Raw genomic sequence first — 17,554 nt, forward strand, 5'->3', positions numbered from 1 at the left:
AAGAGTACATGTCAAAATAAACTCTGTATTTCTCTCTGAAGTAAAACAAACCCTATCTTCATGGAGGACTGAAAAAACATTTTTCGTTTAAACCAGTGTTAGATCCGAACCATTATCTGATATTTGAACCAGACTGAATTCTTCAAGGAATAAAAGGGAAAGTCCTTACACAGAGAAGTAAAAGCATAAAAGCCTGTAAAATAAGTATAGGAATAAATATGCATATTTTCCAACAGAGATTTGCACTGAACCTTTTCATCATATTCCTTTATAATTTGGGAAATTATATGAGAAGTAAGGTGAAAAAGTGTTCTAGCAATGTGAAATGTTCAAAGTAAGAAAAACTGTGAGAAACTGCAAAAGGATTACCTGAGTCAGCCGCAGACAAAATGACAGAAGAAAGTCAGTATACATGACTGTGCAATGATGTACAGAGGACTCCCGCTCCCAAACCCTAACTTTACCTATACAGCAATGTAGCTTTAACAGTGATTCATCAGAGATCTTGGAGCTGTAATAGTGTCTGAAAAAAGTTATACGAACTCCGTGCACAGTAGCAGTCAGAAACAGATAGGATATTAAAAATTATTAGGATGAGACACATGATAAAAATACCCCTATATGTATATCTAAATTCATGGCACACTAACTTTGCTTTTTCTTCTCAAAAAACCTACACCTTAAAAGTGTCAAGGGAAGGACAGTAAGAACTATCAAAGGTATGAAATAGCTTCTAGTGGCTGAAGAGCTAATATTTTTCAGTCCTATAATTATAATCTTCCCAAGGCATTTGCTATGGGCTTCTATTTGCGACAGGATGTTGGATGATGTGGGCCTTTGATGTGGCCCAGTAGGGCAGTGCTTTGGCTTTGCTGTGTCTGTAATAGAAGGAGGAGTATGGCACCAGGACAAACTGACAGAATTAAATTCCACTGAATTCCTTTGAAGAAGTGCTGCTTTCCTTCTATATGCAAAGTGTAAGAGTGCATAAGACTGTAAAGGTATTCAGATTAAGCACTGCCTCATCCTGAGGAGCTCAAACACACACCTTCCATTTCTAAGGGAATTTCCTCCCAAACACACTGGAATTAAACCAATTCTCCAAATAAATATTTAATCTGACTTTTGAGCTGCATTTGGATATGTCTTCATTAGCAAGCTGCACAGCAGAACAGGAGCAGATGTGTAGAGTGATGCAAAAGGAACACAGTTCATGTTCCAGAAACGGCTCCAAGAAGTGAACCACAGGATGGTAAGGGAGACAGTGGAGGGTTTCACTTCACAGCCATAACTCTGAGTACTAGAATAGATGTACTCTACTAGAATCCGGTTCTGAGCCCTGTGAATGAGCAGAGTAGACATTAATAGGAGATTGACAATCCTCAGACTCCTCTGGTTGCTGGGGTTTTTATTTTTTTTTTTGTTTGTGTTTTGTTTTTTTGGTTTTGTTGAGTTTTTCTGCGGTATAGCAAAATTTAAATGAATGGGGAGTGGTCTGTATCCAAGTGTCTAGGACAGTCACCAGAGGATGATGGTAGGTGTTTAAATGCCTTTGTACAGAGAATAGTACTGATCAGGAGAATGCTTGTGAGATATTGACTATTGCCATCAACCTCTCATCTCAGCCTCTTCAGAATGAACATATAATCCCATCTCTACTGCCAAAAAAAGGACATTTTAGAAAGCAAAAATAAGGTGTTTACAAATCTTAAAAGGGTGTATGAAGCTCTCTCACCTTCTTCCTAAAAGAGGGTGGAATTGCAGGGTACTTTAGTATTTTTCAGTGGTTTTTGATGGCTAGTTCTACTACCTGTTAAATCCTTCTCTGAGGAGCATAAGTTTTCCTAAAATTATCTATGGAGTTGATACTTATACTCAGCTTAAGAAACAAAACTGTGATTTTCACCTTACAGTTGTAGAATAGAGCCCCTTTTGTCTGTAATTAAATGGGAAAGAATAATAATAAAAAAGTAACATAAAATCCTGTTGATATTTTTCTGTCATATTTGACATCTTCAGGTCTTCCAAACCCTTGTATTATGCTTTACATTTCTTTTTCAGTTCCATTAAAACTTTAACTTATTTGTTAGAAAGAGCTTTTCCTAAATTATGTGTAAGCAGTAACCTGCTGTCTTCACCTATATCTGGCCTAGGTCATTTTGGAGATCAGTGGTGGTGGAAGCCACACGTGGGACCAAGAGCTATTTCAGATCGCTACAGTTAGAACTATATTTTTTTACTTTCTTCATTGACTTAAATTTTGTAGCAAGATGTTAACCCCAGTGAAAACTAATTCCTCCTTCTGTTATTATTGTTGCAGTGCTTCTACTGCAGTTTGAAGGCTTAGTTGGGGTTAACCACCTATAGACCCTATTGCCTTTAAATACCAAACAAGTACTCCTGAATGGTAATCCCTGACACATTTACAGACATTTAGAAACATAGGTCTTGTCTAAATTGGTAGCCATTTCCTGACAAGGACAGTAAAAGAGCTTTAGCCAAAAACACAAGGAATTTCTCAGCTTCTCACATTTTCTGTGTTTTGGCTTTTTTTGTTTGTTTGTGGAGTTTGTTTTTTTTGTTGTTGTTGTTGTTTTCTTTTTGTTATTGGTTCAGTTTGGGGCTTTTATAACTGACAGTAAATTTCAGACTATTTTTCATGGCTTGTTTCATTAACTAGCTCCTTTAAAAATATCATTTGAGATCAGTATAAAATATCTTCTAGAGTAGTTGCTGCCAGGAATTAGGATGTTTAAATACAGCCAAAACATGCCACAAGTTTCTAATCTATCCACAAGAGTAATGATGGTTTGGTGCACAACACAGTGCCCATTGCATTATGCAAGGAATACCTCTAAACTTTTCTGAAGATTTCCCTTCAGCAGCCATCTATCCTGTGTTATTACTTTTTTTTCCTTTGGGAGAGGAAAGTAATTTTTCCTTTGGGAGAGGAAGCTGTCTGGCTGACAAAATAATGAAAGTCCTCTAAGTTTTGATTTCAATGGAGAAATGAGCTGGCTAATATATTTTCCCATTAGTATGTGCTTGAAATAAAGAATTTTCTTTTAATTGCTCCTAATAATAATTTTTTATGAGCTGCAGATGAAAACATATTTTTCTCAGGTTTCTCCTTAATTACAACATTAGCTTTTTCCTCACAGTATAACCACATAAAACACGGACAAATGTTGGATTCTGCACCTCAAACAGTGTAGTCCTGATGCCTGGATGTACGGGGACAACAGGGTGGAGTTCAGCACTGCAGAAAGGGATCTGGGGATTTTAGTTGATGTTAAATTCAACAGAAATGTTAAATTCAACAGAAGCCTCCAATGTGCCCTGGTGGCCAAAAGGGCCAATGATATCCTGAGTTGCACTAAGCATAGTATAGCTAACGAGTCAAAAGAAGTGACTGTCTCATTTTACCTCAGTATCAGTGTGGCCTCAGCTGGAGTTTTGGACTCCACAATATAAGCAGGATATAAAAATAGAATGTGTCCAAAGATGGACAATAAAAATGGAGAAAGGAGTAGAGGGCATGATTTACAAGAAGTAGGTGAGGATACTGGTTTTGTTCAGCTTAAGGGTGATCTCATTGCTGTCTACAACTTCCTCATGATGAGGAACAGAGATGGAGGTGCTGATCTCTCTAGTGACTGGTGATAGGACATAAAAGAATGGTTAAAAGCTGCATTGGGGAAGTCAAAATTGGCTGTTACAAAAAAGTTTTTTACTGTGTGGACTCAGGAGTTGGGCTTGATAATCCCCATGGGTCCCTTCCAGCTCAGGATATTCCATAGTTCTGTGGTTCTATGGTTACTTGTAAACCTACCCTTTAAGCCCTTCAGAAGGGTCTTCACTCTATTATGAGTATTTTTCTTACACTTTTACTTCATTACATGGTTAAAAATAGAAATTAGGATTTAAGTAAACCTGAATTAGCTACAATTTTTTAGTCTTCCTAAAAATGACAACAGTACACAGGAAAATGTTTAATCAAGAGACATAAATTCACAGCAAGATGCAACAATACTCTGAAGAGAGCTAACATTTACAGTCTCCTGAGTATGTATGTATTTGTTTGTCTCTACATAGTATAGTTACTGTTTTCTACAAACTATTCTGCACAGTCCCAGGGAACATAAAAGTCCTTTTTTCAAGAGTATAATATCCTGTGAAAAGGATATAACAATCCTATAGCAAACTCAGGGACAAGTAGAAACAAGTCAATTGTACTAATTAATGAGTTACCTCCTGATTTACAGAATTCTGGAAAGTTTTAAGTAAATGTATACAGCAAAGACTCTAGAAATGAAAATAAAGAAATACAAAACGAATTTCCCAACTTTAACTGATGCTTACTTATAAGAAATACTGTTGTGTTTAATACCATTTATAGAATTTACATAAGTTTAATTCACAGTGAAGATTTTTTCTAGTAATTAACATAAACTTTAAATATACTGAAGAACAAAGTAATTCAATTCAAGGTTGGAATATAAAAATATATAAATGTTGAGATTAATATTTTATAATTTATAACATTTTGCAAATTCAATTTTTCTCTGCTTATTTTAGTAAGAATTTTTAACTCTGTCCTATTTTGAAACAGACTTTAGTGACATGTAAATGTAATTTTACATACAGTTATAGCCACAGATCTCTAAAGTTTGAACAGTAAAACTAAAATTTCTGTAACAGTAAGAAGCTGAGAAACTGGGCCCTTGAAGTCCCTTAAAATTAGTCTGAAATTGATGAAAATGTCACCAATTAGATTAAATCAGCTTCTGTTCCATTTCAAAACCAGCAGTTTGTATAACAAAAGATAAAGAAGTACAAATCCTAAAAGTTCAGTGGAAGGCAAATTATGAGATATGTTAATAGTTTACACAGAAAAAGTAGGATTTATATTACAAGTCAGCATGTAAAGTTCTTTGAAGTCCAGAAATTAAGTGCTTACAGTGTCAAAGTCAATCTCCATTCACTAAGAAATATTTATGTGAAATGTTTTAAATTAGAGAAAAGACAGAGAAAAAGAGGGAAAAGTGACAAATGAATAATTTTTCATACTTGTTTTAATTCACAGGATTGGTTATGTACTTATAGCTGTGTCCAGATTCTTTTGAGTCTCCAAAGGCAAGAGGAAAAATTGGCTTTTCTGTATGTAATTCATGTTTGCTTGGATAAAGCTGGATATAATTTTTCTGCTAACACCTGGTTGCTTCGATGCTGGGACAATGGGGCAGATGGTAACAAACTAGAAGGTAGGGAAGGTAAGCAGCTGGGATCACTTGCTAGGGAAGGGGGAATTGACAAAGCAATTACAAAGAGAAGCAGTCCCTCAGCCTTTGGAGGCAGCTTTTTGCAGCTGTGAAAGAAAGGTTTCCATGCAAGGACAATGTTATGAGTCGTTCAGCCAGGTGGACCACGCTAGAGAAAGGCATCCAGTCTCTGAGGCAATCAGCCATTGTGGAGATGATCTGTTGCAGGCTCAATGCAGGGAATGCATCTGTAAATCCAGATGAAATCAAATGTACACGACCCATGTGGCAGAAATTTACATGGAGTGCACCATCATCATATGCCCACTCACTGGGAGCAATAACCTGGAATGACACAGCACCACCAGCAGTGGATGAAATGATTCATCAACTCCGAGAGTTCGAAGACAATCTCACCCCTTGCATCATTTCAGCTGTGGAAAAACTGTCCCAGGGATTCAAACAATTGAGAGACAATCTATCTGATTTATCCAGCTCCTCACGTGTACCAACACACGTCTCAGCTATTAACAAAAGGCGTCCTATTGTTCGAGAGAGGAGATGCAGGAAGTACATGCCATGGGCCACCCTGTGGTTTTACCTGTGGGATCATGGAGAAGACATGAGGAAGTGGGATGGAAAAACTACTTCAGCTCTGGAGGAACAGGTGCATGAATTGAAGAGGAAAACATAGGTCAAGGATGATCATCCCATGAAAGCTGTGGCTTCAGTCTCTGGTGAGCAGGTTCCCAGATGGAGTGGAAGAGCTGATTTTACGCCAGCTCCTGTGATAAAGACTAATCCCTGTCAACAAGATGTAAATGAACAGTGTTGTGATGACTATTAGAGGGACCCTGCCTCCAGCCAGGTGGAGGTAGGGAACAATTGGATTTACTGGACTGTGTGGATCAGATGGTCTGGCACATCAGTCCCACAGAAGTATAAGGCTCTAGTAGACACCGGTGCACAGTGTACCCTGATGCCATCAAGCTGTCAAAGGGTGGAACCCTTTTATATTTCTGGAGTGACAGGAAGATCCCAAGAGTTGACTGTACTGGAGGCTGAAATCAGCCTGACTGGGAGGGAGTGGCAAAAGCACCCCATTGTGACTGGTCCAGAGGCTCCATGCATCGTTGGCATAGACTACCTCAAGAGAGGGTACTTCAAAGCCCCAAAAGGGTACCGATGGGCTTTTGGTATTGCTGCTTTGGAGACTGAGGAAATTGAGCAGCTGTCCACCTTGCCTGGTCTCTCAGAAGATCCCTCTGCTGTGGGGTTGCTGAAAGTTGAAGAACAACAAGTGCCAATTGCAACCACAACAGTGCACCGGCGGCAATATCGCACCAACCGAGACTCCCTGATTCCCATCCATCAGCTGATCCGTAGACTGGAGAGTCAGGGAGTGATCAGCAGGACTGACCATATGGCCAGTGCGAAAGTCTAATGAAGAATGGAGACTAACAGTAGACTATCGTGGCCTGAATGAAGTCACACCACCATTGAGTGCTGCCGTACCGGACATGCTAGAACTTCAGTATGAACTAGAGTCAAAGGCAGCCAAGTGGTATGCCACGATTGATATTGCCAATGCATTTTTCTCCATTCCTTTGGCAGCAGAGTGCAGGCCACAGTTTGCTTTTACTTGGAGGGGTGTCCAGTTCACTTGGAACTGACTGCCCCAGGGGTGGAAACACAGCCCTACCATTTGCCATGGACTGATCCAGACTGCACTGGAACAGGGGCAAGCTCCAGAACACCTGCAATACATTGATGACATTATTGTGTGGGGCGATATAGCGGAAGAAGTCTTTGAGAAAGGGAGGAAAATAATCCAAATCCTGCTGAAAGCTGGTTTTGACATAAAATGGAGTAAGGTCAAGGGACCTGCACAGGAGATTCAATTTTTGGGAATAAAATGCCAAGATGGACGTCGCCAGATCCCCACAGATGTGATCAACAAGATAACAGCAATGTCTCCACCAACTAATAAGAAAGAAACGCAAGCTTTCTTGGGTGCTGTGGGGCTCTGGAGAATGCACATCCCAAATTACAGTTCGATTGTAAGCCCTCTCTATCATGTGACCCAGAAGAAGAATGATTTTAAATGAGGCCCTGAACAACAACAAACATTTGAGCAATTCAAATGCAAGATAGTTCATGCAGTAGCCCTTGGAACAGTCTGGACCTGGCCAGATGTAAAAAATGCTCTCTATACATCAACTGGGGAGAACGGTCCTACCTGGAGCCTCTGACAGAAAGCTCCAGAGGAAATTCGAGGTTGACCCCCCGGCTTTTGGAGCTGGGGATGCAAAGGATCTGAGGCCAGCTGTACCCCAACTGAGAAAGAGATACAGGCAGCCTATGAAGGGGTTTGAGCTGCTTCGGAAGTGATTGGCACTGAAGCACAGTTCCTCCTGGCACCCCGGTTGCCCGTGCTGGGCTGGATGTTCAAAGGCAGGGTCTCCTCTACACATCATGCAACTGACGCTACATGGAGTAAATGGGCTGCACTAATTACACAACAAACTCGAACAGGAAATCTCAGTCGTCCAGGCATTCTAGAAGTCATCATGGACTGGCCAGAGGGCAAAGATTTCAGAACGTCATCAGAGGAGGAGGTGATCCGTGCTGAAGAGGCCCCACCATATAATAAACTGTCAGAAAGTGAAAAGCAGTATGCCTTGTTTACTGATGTGTCTTGCCGTATTGTGGGAAAGCATCGGAGATGGAAGGCAGCTGTATGGAGTCCTGGACGACAAGTTGCAGAAACTGCTGAAGGAGAGGGTGAATCGAGTCAGTTTGCCGAGGTGAAAGCCATCCAGCTGGCCCTGGACATTGCTGAACGAGAAAAGTGGCCAGTACTTTATCTCTATACTGACTCATGGATGGTGGCAAATGCCCTGTGGGGGTGGTTGAAGCAATGGAAGCAGAGCAACTGGCAACGCAGAGGTAAACCCATCTGGGCTGCTGCACTGTGGAAAGATATTGCTGCCAGGGTGCAGAACCTGGTGGTGAAGGTACGTCATGTAGATGCCCATGTACCCAAGAGTCGGGCCACTGAGGAACACCAGAACAACCAACAAGTGGATAAAGCGGCTAAGATTGAAGTGGCTCAGATGGACTTAGATTGGCAACATAAGGGTGAATTATTTTTTCCCAGTGCGTGGGCCCATGACACTTCAGGCCATCAGGGCAGAGCTGCAACATAGAGATGGGCCCATGATTGAGGGGTGGACTTAACAATGGACACTATTGCCCAGGTTATTCATGAGTGTTAAACATGTGCTGCAATTAAACAAGCCAAGCAGTTAAAGCCTCTTTGGTATAGAGGATGATCCTGAAGTACAAATATGGGGAGGCCAGGCAGATTGATTATATCACACTGCCACCAACCCACCAAGGCAAGCACCTTGTGCTTACCATGGTGGAAGCAACCACCGGGTGGCTGGAAACATTCGCTGTGCCCCATGCCACTGCCCGGAACACCATCCTGGGCCTTGAGAAACAGATTTTGTAGTGACACGGCACCCCAGAGAGAATTGAGTCAGACAATGGGACTCATTTCCGGAATAACCTTATAGATATTTGGGCCAAAGAGCATGGCATTGAGTGGGTCTATCACATCCCCTACCACGCACCAGCCTCTGGGAAAACCGAATGGTACAATGGGCTGTTAAAAACTACACTGAGAGTAATGGGTGGGGGAACTTTCAAGCATTGAGATACGCATTTACCAAAGGCCACCTGGTTGGTCAACATCAGAGGATCTGTCAACAGGGCTGGCCCAGCCCAGTCAGAACTTTTACATATTGTAGAGGGGGACAAAGGTCCCGTAGTGCACATAAAGAATTTGCTGGGGAAGACAGTCTGGGTTATTCCTACTTCAGGTAAAGGCAAACCCACTCATGGGATTGATTCTGGTCAAGGACCCTGATACACTTGGTGGGTAATGCGGGAAGCTGGGGAAGTCTGATGTATACCTCAAGGGGCTTTGATTTTAGGGGAAAACAGCCAATGAACTCAATTGTATGCTGTTGCCTGCTATGTAGCACTTCTACAGCCCACCAACTAGATGTCTTCAGGTCACCTGCAGCTGGCCCTGACTTCCCTCTGACCATCATCCCAAGAAAGAATGAACTTTGATGAAACCAGACAAGCTCAGCAGTGACCAGACGAGCTCCGTGGTGCTTTCAGCAGGCAACAATCCAACACGGCACACAGCCTCTTCTGCTCTGAAAGACTGTTACAAGAGATGAAGCCTGACATCAGGGACCGAATGAACTCAGCAGCTTTTTAGGGATTGGTCCATGCACTAAGGAATGATATCTCTGTGTGTGTGTGTATATATATATATGTATATATATATGAGACAAGAATGGCGGTATATTGAAAAATGTGGGATCTGAGCATGACATGAATGGTATGGAATAAGGGGTGGATACTGCCCTGGGTTCAGCAGTAGCAGTTATTTTTCTCCATAGTAGCTGGTGCAGTGCTGTGGTTTTGACTTTCAGCCTGGGAACAATGCTGATAACACCAATGTTTTTAGTTGCTGCTTAGTAATGTTTACTCTGACCAAGGACTTTCTGAGCCTCATGCTCTGCCAGGGAGGAGGGGAAGCTGGGGTGAAGCAGAGACAGGACACCTAACCGAAACTAACCAATGAGGTGTTCCATACCACAGCACGTCATGCCCACTATATAAACTGGGAGAAGTTACCCGGAAGGGCCAGACTGCTACTCAGGTGGGGCTGGGCATTGGTTGGTGGGTGGTGAGTGGTTGCGTTCTCTTCCCTTGTTATTTCCCTTATCATTATTATTATTAGTGGTAGCAGTAGTGGTTTTGTGTTATACCTTAGTTACTGGACTGTTCTTATCTCAGCCCCTGGGAGTTCTTTCAATTTTTGTCCCCATCCCTCCAGGAGTGGGATGGGGGGGAGGAAGGCAGTGGGTGGGGGAATGAGCAAGCGGCTGCATTGTTTTGAGTTACTGGCTGGGTTTAAACCATGACACATCTATAGATTTTTATTTTTCTTTTTTTCATTCTAAAGAGCCTGTTTTTTTTGTTGACAGTTTTCCCCTCTTCTGTTGCATGACTGGACTTAGACTGGGGAAGGCAAAATACCTCCTGCCTTTGTGTGTCATCTCTTTCTTCTTTCTCACTGTGGTTAATACTTTATCTTGCTCCTGAAGATATCTTTTCAGAGTGATTTTACCATTTTAGACAGTTTGTTTACTCCCACTAGACATTTATAAACTTATATCTTTAAAGAAAGGTCTTTCTTTTCACTAAGATCAGGCAGAACAGACAGTAAAGATACTGAATTCTCAAGTCCTTGGTTTCAGCTAAGTGTCTCAGGAAAGGCAGAATTTTTATCTGTTAATCTTAACTTGACTTACTTTCATTTCTTATCTAGTTATTTAACTACTATATTAATGTTTACTGTAATTATGTTTTACTTAAGGACTGTAATCTTTTGCCACAGCAGCATTTTGGGACTTCAGGACTTTCCCACTACAAAAGATACACCATTTACTTTCAAGAGCAGATTTTGCTTGAAAGTCAGATAAACTTGCATCAGGTTCTGTTTTCCTGCAGAAAAAAGTGTGAAGATAGTTTTTAATCTGCTGCTCATCTGGAGACTGCTCCATCTTAAAACTTTTTGCTCCTTTTCGTCTCTGAATTCCTGACAAATCCAAAAGATTAAAAAAAAAATAATAATGGTAAAAAAAAAATAAGTATTTCCTGATAAAGATGCTCCAATTAACTTTGGTTTCAGAGAAAGCGTTCAGTGACAAAAAAATTAATTCATAATGTTAGTGGTTTTTAAAAAATAAATGGGATGGTTTAGAGGCTGTGCTACAGAGAGCCAAAGGATTTCTCATTTTCAATGACAGTATTCTCCAGTTCTGTCTTTTCAGGGAAAACACACAGAATCCACACAGCTGACCCTATTCAGCTTCACATCAGTGGTTACAATCACATATAATTGCTTTAAGTAGAAGAGCTCCTCTGAGGATACTATTCAAGTGTTGCCTCTATCTGCATTATATTTTAGTTATTACTGTTATATAGCAACAAGGGTAATGCACAGAATTTTGTTATTTCTCTGGAGCATTTAAGAGTTTTATGTGAATAAAGCATGAATAGGAAATCATAAAGAAAAACCAGTGTACTCGGCCTAGTATGCAATCTCTGTTATAGTATCCTAACTAATTCCAAATTCTGTAGGGAAATGAATTTCTCAGGGTATCAGTTTTCAAAGACCATTTTAGTTATTGATAGCTATATAAACATACATTTAGAAAAATTGAATATATTAAACATGAACTTTAATTTTATTCTGTTTTATATGTGTGTGGGAAAAAAAGCAAAAAAAAAACCAACTTCATCTGGATGATGATCTGAGTCAAAACATTTCAGTATCTCCCATATAGATCTTGGAATGTTATCATGAAACCTGGGTGCTCTATATGAATACAGTTGTTACAGAAAATTTTTGTCTGATACAATTAAGAAATTATTTTTTTTCTACATATTTTTTTAATATTGCATGTATGACTCAGATGTTTAGGAAAACTAATAAAATTATATTCCCTTCCTTTCAGTGGTTCATCACCCATCAGACTGACTTCAGATTATTTGCTTCTGATTATGACTGTTTTAATTACTTACAGTTTTGGGAGATACTGTTTCAACAATCTGGGAGACTGAACTGTTATAATTCTTTTATAAGTTTTTTTTCTACTGTTTGTTTAGCTTGTTAGTTGCTTTTTTTTTTTTTAGATTGATACATTAGATTGATACTAGTATTACTAGCTACAACAGTAAGTCGTTTACAGAACTAAGTAGAGAGCTTATAACAGATTTTTTTTGTCTCTTTTTCTTTGTCTGGAAATCTGGTGGTCTTTAAAAATCAAACATTTTGATGTGTTATTCATCTGTGCTAATGTTGCACAAAAGATGTTGCCACCTGTTCAACTTTTATTCACCGCTTTAAAAACATATTTAAAAGGAGAGCTTTTAATACTTTTGAGTTAAATGTGAAGGACATGAAGGATATGAGATCAGAATGTGTAGTTCAGCAAGCAGAGCTTGTGAAACATACTAAACCCCACAATTTGAATTGAATTCACTGGATCTCATGAATTCACTGAATCTCATGAAGTTTCTCCAGTTAGGGCTTGCTTGCAGTTATTTGGAACTGCTCATTTGTTCGCAAACATTGAGTACTGTGCTGAGTTAGTCTGTCTCAGAATGCATAGCTGAATTTTTCCCCTCTGATGTTTAAAATATTGTATTCTTAGAATTGGAGGGATCCCGCACTCTGGTCCTAGTACTTTTGATCTACAAGCTGGCATTGATTATTATTCATTAGTCTAAAATAATGATTACAGATACTCTGAAGATAGCGAAGGGATAAACCCACTAACAAACTTTAAGGACATGTGGTTAGAGAACATCTGTACACAAAATGGAACAGGAGGAGGTCTTCTAAAACATGATTCAGTAATTTATAATGGAAATCTAGTTGACATAGCTGAAGTAAAGAAATGGCATCATAAATTTTAAGGATCCTGGGAAATTTTGTATTGCATCTAAAATAATGCTGAAATTTCTTAAGTAGTTATTAGACATGAATGCCTTTGACAGCTTCCAGAAGGAGAACATGCCCAACATGCTTTTAAGTTTCTAAATTAAGGAGCTAATTGCACAGAAGATAATGCTTCTTTCTGTTCAATATTAATGAAGAAAACCAAGAAGTGGTTTAAAATGCTCAAAGTCTAAAAGTTTTAAATCTACAAGTCTAAAGGAGTCACCTGATATCTTGTGTCCAAAAAATAAGGTGTTCTCGATGTGTTTAAACTTGTGGCCATTTTTATGTGCTCAGCATCAGAAAGACTAATGGGTTGGGAGAGGGTAGGTCACGTCATCTTTTGGCAAGAAGGAACAATATTTTGTGTGCTGTGAATAGCATAGAGCATGCGACGCAATTAAATGAATATTATCTGCCAATAATTATTCAAGTTGTAACTATGTTTCCATATGTGTGGAATCCTGAGATTGATGAAAGCGTTTTTGGGGCTGCATGCTTACAGAAATTCCTTAAAGTGAAACACTATTTCCTGTAGAGAAATGACTGAAAGCCTTAAAACCTGTGACAGTTAGGATGTCTACTATCTGTTTTAGAAAGGCTAATTTGTATGCAACTTTACATATATATATAATAATAACAATAATAATAAGCATTTTATGCCATCTGAAAAAAAGTAAACTTACCCTATTGAGTCACCTATACAAAGTAAGGGACATTTGAAGATTAGAGTGGCTTCAGATGTTGTAAATTTGAGTGTTTTCTTCCCTCTCTGGTTATATTCTCTGCTACTTATATTCATAGAAAAAAAATAGGTCCAAAAGTGAAAAGAAGCATAGTAGATCATCTAGTCCAAACTCATCTAAGTTCAAAGTCATATTAGGATGCTCAAGGCCATAGCTACACAATGAGCGATTCCAAGGTTATATTTCTTTGATGTTTCTATGTACTAAATAAAAAATTTAAAAATTGTTATACACTGCAAAAACCTGTTTGATACTCTGAAATTATGAAGGAGGTTTCTTGGCTTCCTCAGATTTCTCTTTTTTTTTATTTTCTTCTCTCTTGTTGATTTCACAATCCCATTAAATAAACAAAAAGATTATTGATTTTGAAGACAGAACCAGAATATTATGACAAAAACTAGAACAATCTTTTAATATCAGTATTCTGAAATAAATAATAGATCGCATAACAAAGTCTGTAAGAAGTATAGTTCACCAAGCTGGATCATATTTGGTTAACTCCGTCTAGAGTACAATAGGAATATATCTTATTTCTTTCATCACAGATAAAAATAATTTTGATTTGGTTAAAATAGGAAGACAGACATTGCAGTGCAGGTATAAAAATAGTAGAATATGCTTTCATCAAAGAATAAGACAGAGAAAAGACTACAAGGAATATAGGTTCAAAACCTTCCTCTCCACCTACAAAGGCTTTTTATTTCTCTCAAGTGATTTTCACATGGTTGTTTATATGCAGAATTATGTGCAGACTTATTTTTTGCCTCCAATACAATCTTTTGATCAGCTCCTATGACAGAACAGACTTTCTATCCTATTGTTTGGCATCCAAAAAAAAAAAAAATTGTTTTCATGCTGTCGCAGTGTGGTTCAAACAGTTCTGGTGGTATACTAAATATCCTTTAGATGCTTTCTTCTGCTTCCTGGCATCTGCTAAATCAGGTATGGTATTCATTTCTGGGAGAAAAAAAGTTCCTCTGATGTTGTCTAACCTTTGAAATTTTAAATGTTACTTCAAAATCATATTATTACTGGTCGGTATAAAGATCAACAGAATTTAAAGAATTATCTTGCAAATGTTTCAGAATTCATCTGGATGGCTTACCACTCCCGTCATTTTCTTTCACATAATCAACAGGAAAAAGGGGTACAGTGAATAGCTCTATTCACTCCACAGAACTGTAGGAGACAAAATATTGGAGCATTCACAACCTCCCTGGGCAACCCATTCCAGTGCCTTACCACCCTAACAGGAAAGAATTTCCTCCTTATATCCAATCTAAACTTCCCCTGTTTAAGTTTGAACCTGTTACCCCTTGTCCTATCACTACAGTCTCTAATGAAGCGTCCCTCCCCAGCATCCCTATAGGCCCCCTTCAGATACTGGAAGGCTGCTATGAGGTCTCCACGCAGCCTTCTCTTCTCCAGGCTGAACAGCTCCAACTTTCTCAGCCTGTCTTCATAAGGGAGGTGCTCCAGTCCCCTGATCATCCTCGTGGCCCTTCTCTGGACTTGTTGCTCCATCCCTGGCAGTGTTCAAGACCAGGTTGGATGAGGCCTTGGGTGAGATAGTTTAGTGGGAGGTGTCCCTGCCCATGGCAGGGGGGTTGGAACTAGATGATCTAAAGGTGCTTACCAACAATAACCATTCTATGATTCTATGATTCTATGAAATTAGTAGCCAGTCATTTACATTTGAAAGCATTTTGAAATTTAAATCTAGTTTTAGATATAATTTTCTCTTCTCAGCAACATACAGAGAGAACTACCTATCCCTGAGAATGCAAGGATCTTACAAAGTACTCAAATTTAGATCATTACATAAAGAATATCCACTTTTTCTGGAATAATAATTTAAAAGATATTTTCACTTGAAATAATAATTAAATTACAAGTTTAATGAAACAGGAATGAATAAACTAAGATATCTAACATATTTCTTTGAGATGATTTAACAGTAGGTTGTAATAGTTTTTGATATCTGAAAAAACATGGTATTCTTAAGGAAAGACAGGCCAAGATTTTTCTTTTAAAAAGTCAGGACTATGGAAACAATATATATAATTTTTAATATTTCAACTTAATTGGGAGAGATAATTTAGTACATTGCACCTTAACTTGATTTCCCAGAAGTTGGATTTATATCACTGTATCTGCAGTAATATGAATGTGCTCATTCTGGAGATACAGTGTCCAGAATCTGTCCTCAATAACCATGCACTGGCATGTTCTTATCTGAGGTCACAGACTGGCCCAAGATTTTCACATCCATGTTACTGATTTGTAATAATTTGTGTTTGGATATCCTAATTTGCTTTAGTAGTTATACTGAATAAATTGTGCCCTGTGAACAAAATCACTGTGTATACTTCTTTTTCTTCAGAACCGGTTTATTTTTTTTTTTTTTTCAATTTATAGTTAATATTAAACTTTCTAATCTGAAGGCTGAGTATGCTCAGATGTTCCTTGCAAGGATTTAAACTCTGAACAAGGAATAAAAAAATCAGCAGGATTTCACTTGGAAAAATATGAACCTCAGGAATGAAACCTTGCAGATTTCACTAGCTTTAACCTGGATTTCTTCCAAGATCTTTTGAATTCCCACATAGTAAAGCTTGGTGATAAAAGGACAGGTAGTATGAGATTGTGCTTCTTATTACAACGAATTATTAGAACATATATTTAGCGTCCCAAACAGTTTAGAAAAAAGCTGAATTCTACTTAGGTGGCAAAATAACGTAATGAAAAAAGTATTTCAATGTATTTTGTAAGTAGAAATATATTTTTGTGATTGGAAAATTTCAGTACTTATGCATGTGCAGAGCCCAGCTCATATATGACAAATATATGAGCATTATTCAAGTCATGGAGGAAATTAATATTTCATTTTAAAAAGGACCTGACATGCTATGACAAATTTGATCTTATCTGGAACCTTATTATCTGATGTCCACCATATCTCTGTCTAATAATACTTAAGCAATTTTTTCGTTGATTTTTCCTTGCTTTTTTAGGCACTGTCTAATATATTGTAAAAAAACACTATCAAAAAAGTAATAAAATACTTTTGTATGTTATAGGCATGCTGGATAATTTTAAGCTTGTGTGAGACAATTGAATTATCAAGTAAGTACAAGATACAAGATCAAGCTGATGTATCTCGTATGATGTATATTCTGAGCTTTAGAGACCTTAACAAAGATGCAGAAACATTCATTCCCCCTGGTAGGGGACAAGCACTTTCATTGTCCATTCGAAAATAAAACCTATGTTAAGAGAAATGACTTTACCAAAATTCATGTCCTTAATGCTGTGACTAACTGTGTATTTTGGTAAAATAAAGGGTTATAAATATATGGTGGATAGGAAGGATTGTGTTTAGGCACTAGAGTGATTGCATTATATTTTCCAGAAATCCTGAATGAAAACTGTCAAATGTTGGTCTCAGATTCATGCCACTTGCTCAGTTCTGGGCATTTAAATACTCAGCTTATTTAGGAACCTTATGCTGGTTTTAAAGCTGATGGAAAATTTCAAATTCTTTCACTGCAGAAATCAAACACTTAGGCTGTTGGTTAATATTAATTACAATGTTATGTTTCAGTGTGTTCAGAACCAGTATTTCCCATGTAATTGCTACAACACTCATCAACTCAAAATGACACATGAAAGAAGAATCTCGACTTCATCACCGATATTTTGAAAAAATTAATAGGAGTTCTATGGGCAGGGAATGTTTATTCCTGAAGAGCCTTTTCCACTTCCTTTACTCCCTTTCACAGGTACAGCGAGGGTTTAGAAAGTCAGAAATGAAACAGGGAATTCTGATTACTAATCTTTTTTTTTTTTTTTCCCTGTGACTGCAGGTTTTTGTCAGTTTAATGGATTTAAGCACCAGAAGGGCCAGATTTTATAGGAGCTACCTTTCCTTAAACCTTTAATGACTTAAACTA

Source organism: Pezoporus wallicus, unplaced genomic scaffold (assembly GCF_028554395.1).
Source record: "Pezoporus wallicus isolate ANWC-B61680 ecotype Strahan unplaced genomic scaffold, APGP_CSIRO_Pwel_v1 contig_227, whole genome shotgun sequence".
Lineage (NCBI taxonomy): Eukaryota > Metazoa > Chordata > Aves > Psittaciformes > Psittacidae > Pezoporus > Pezoporus wallicus.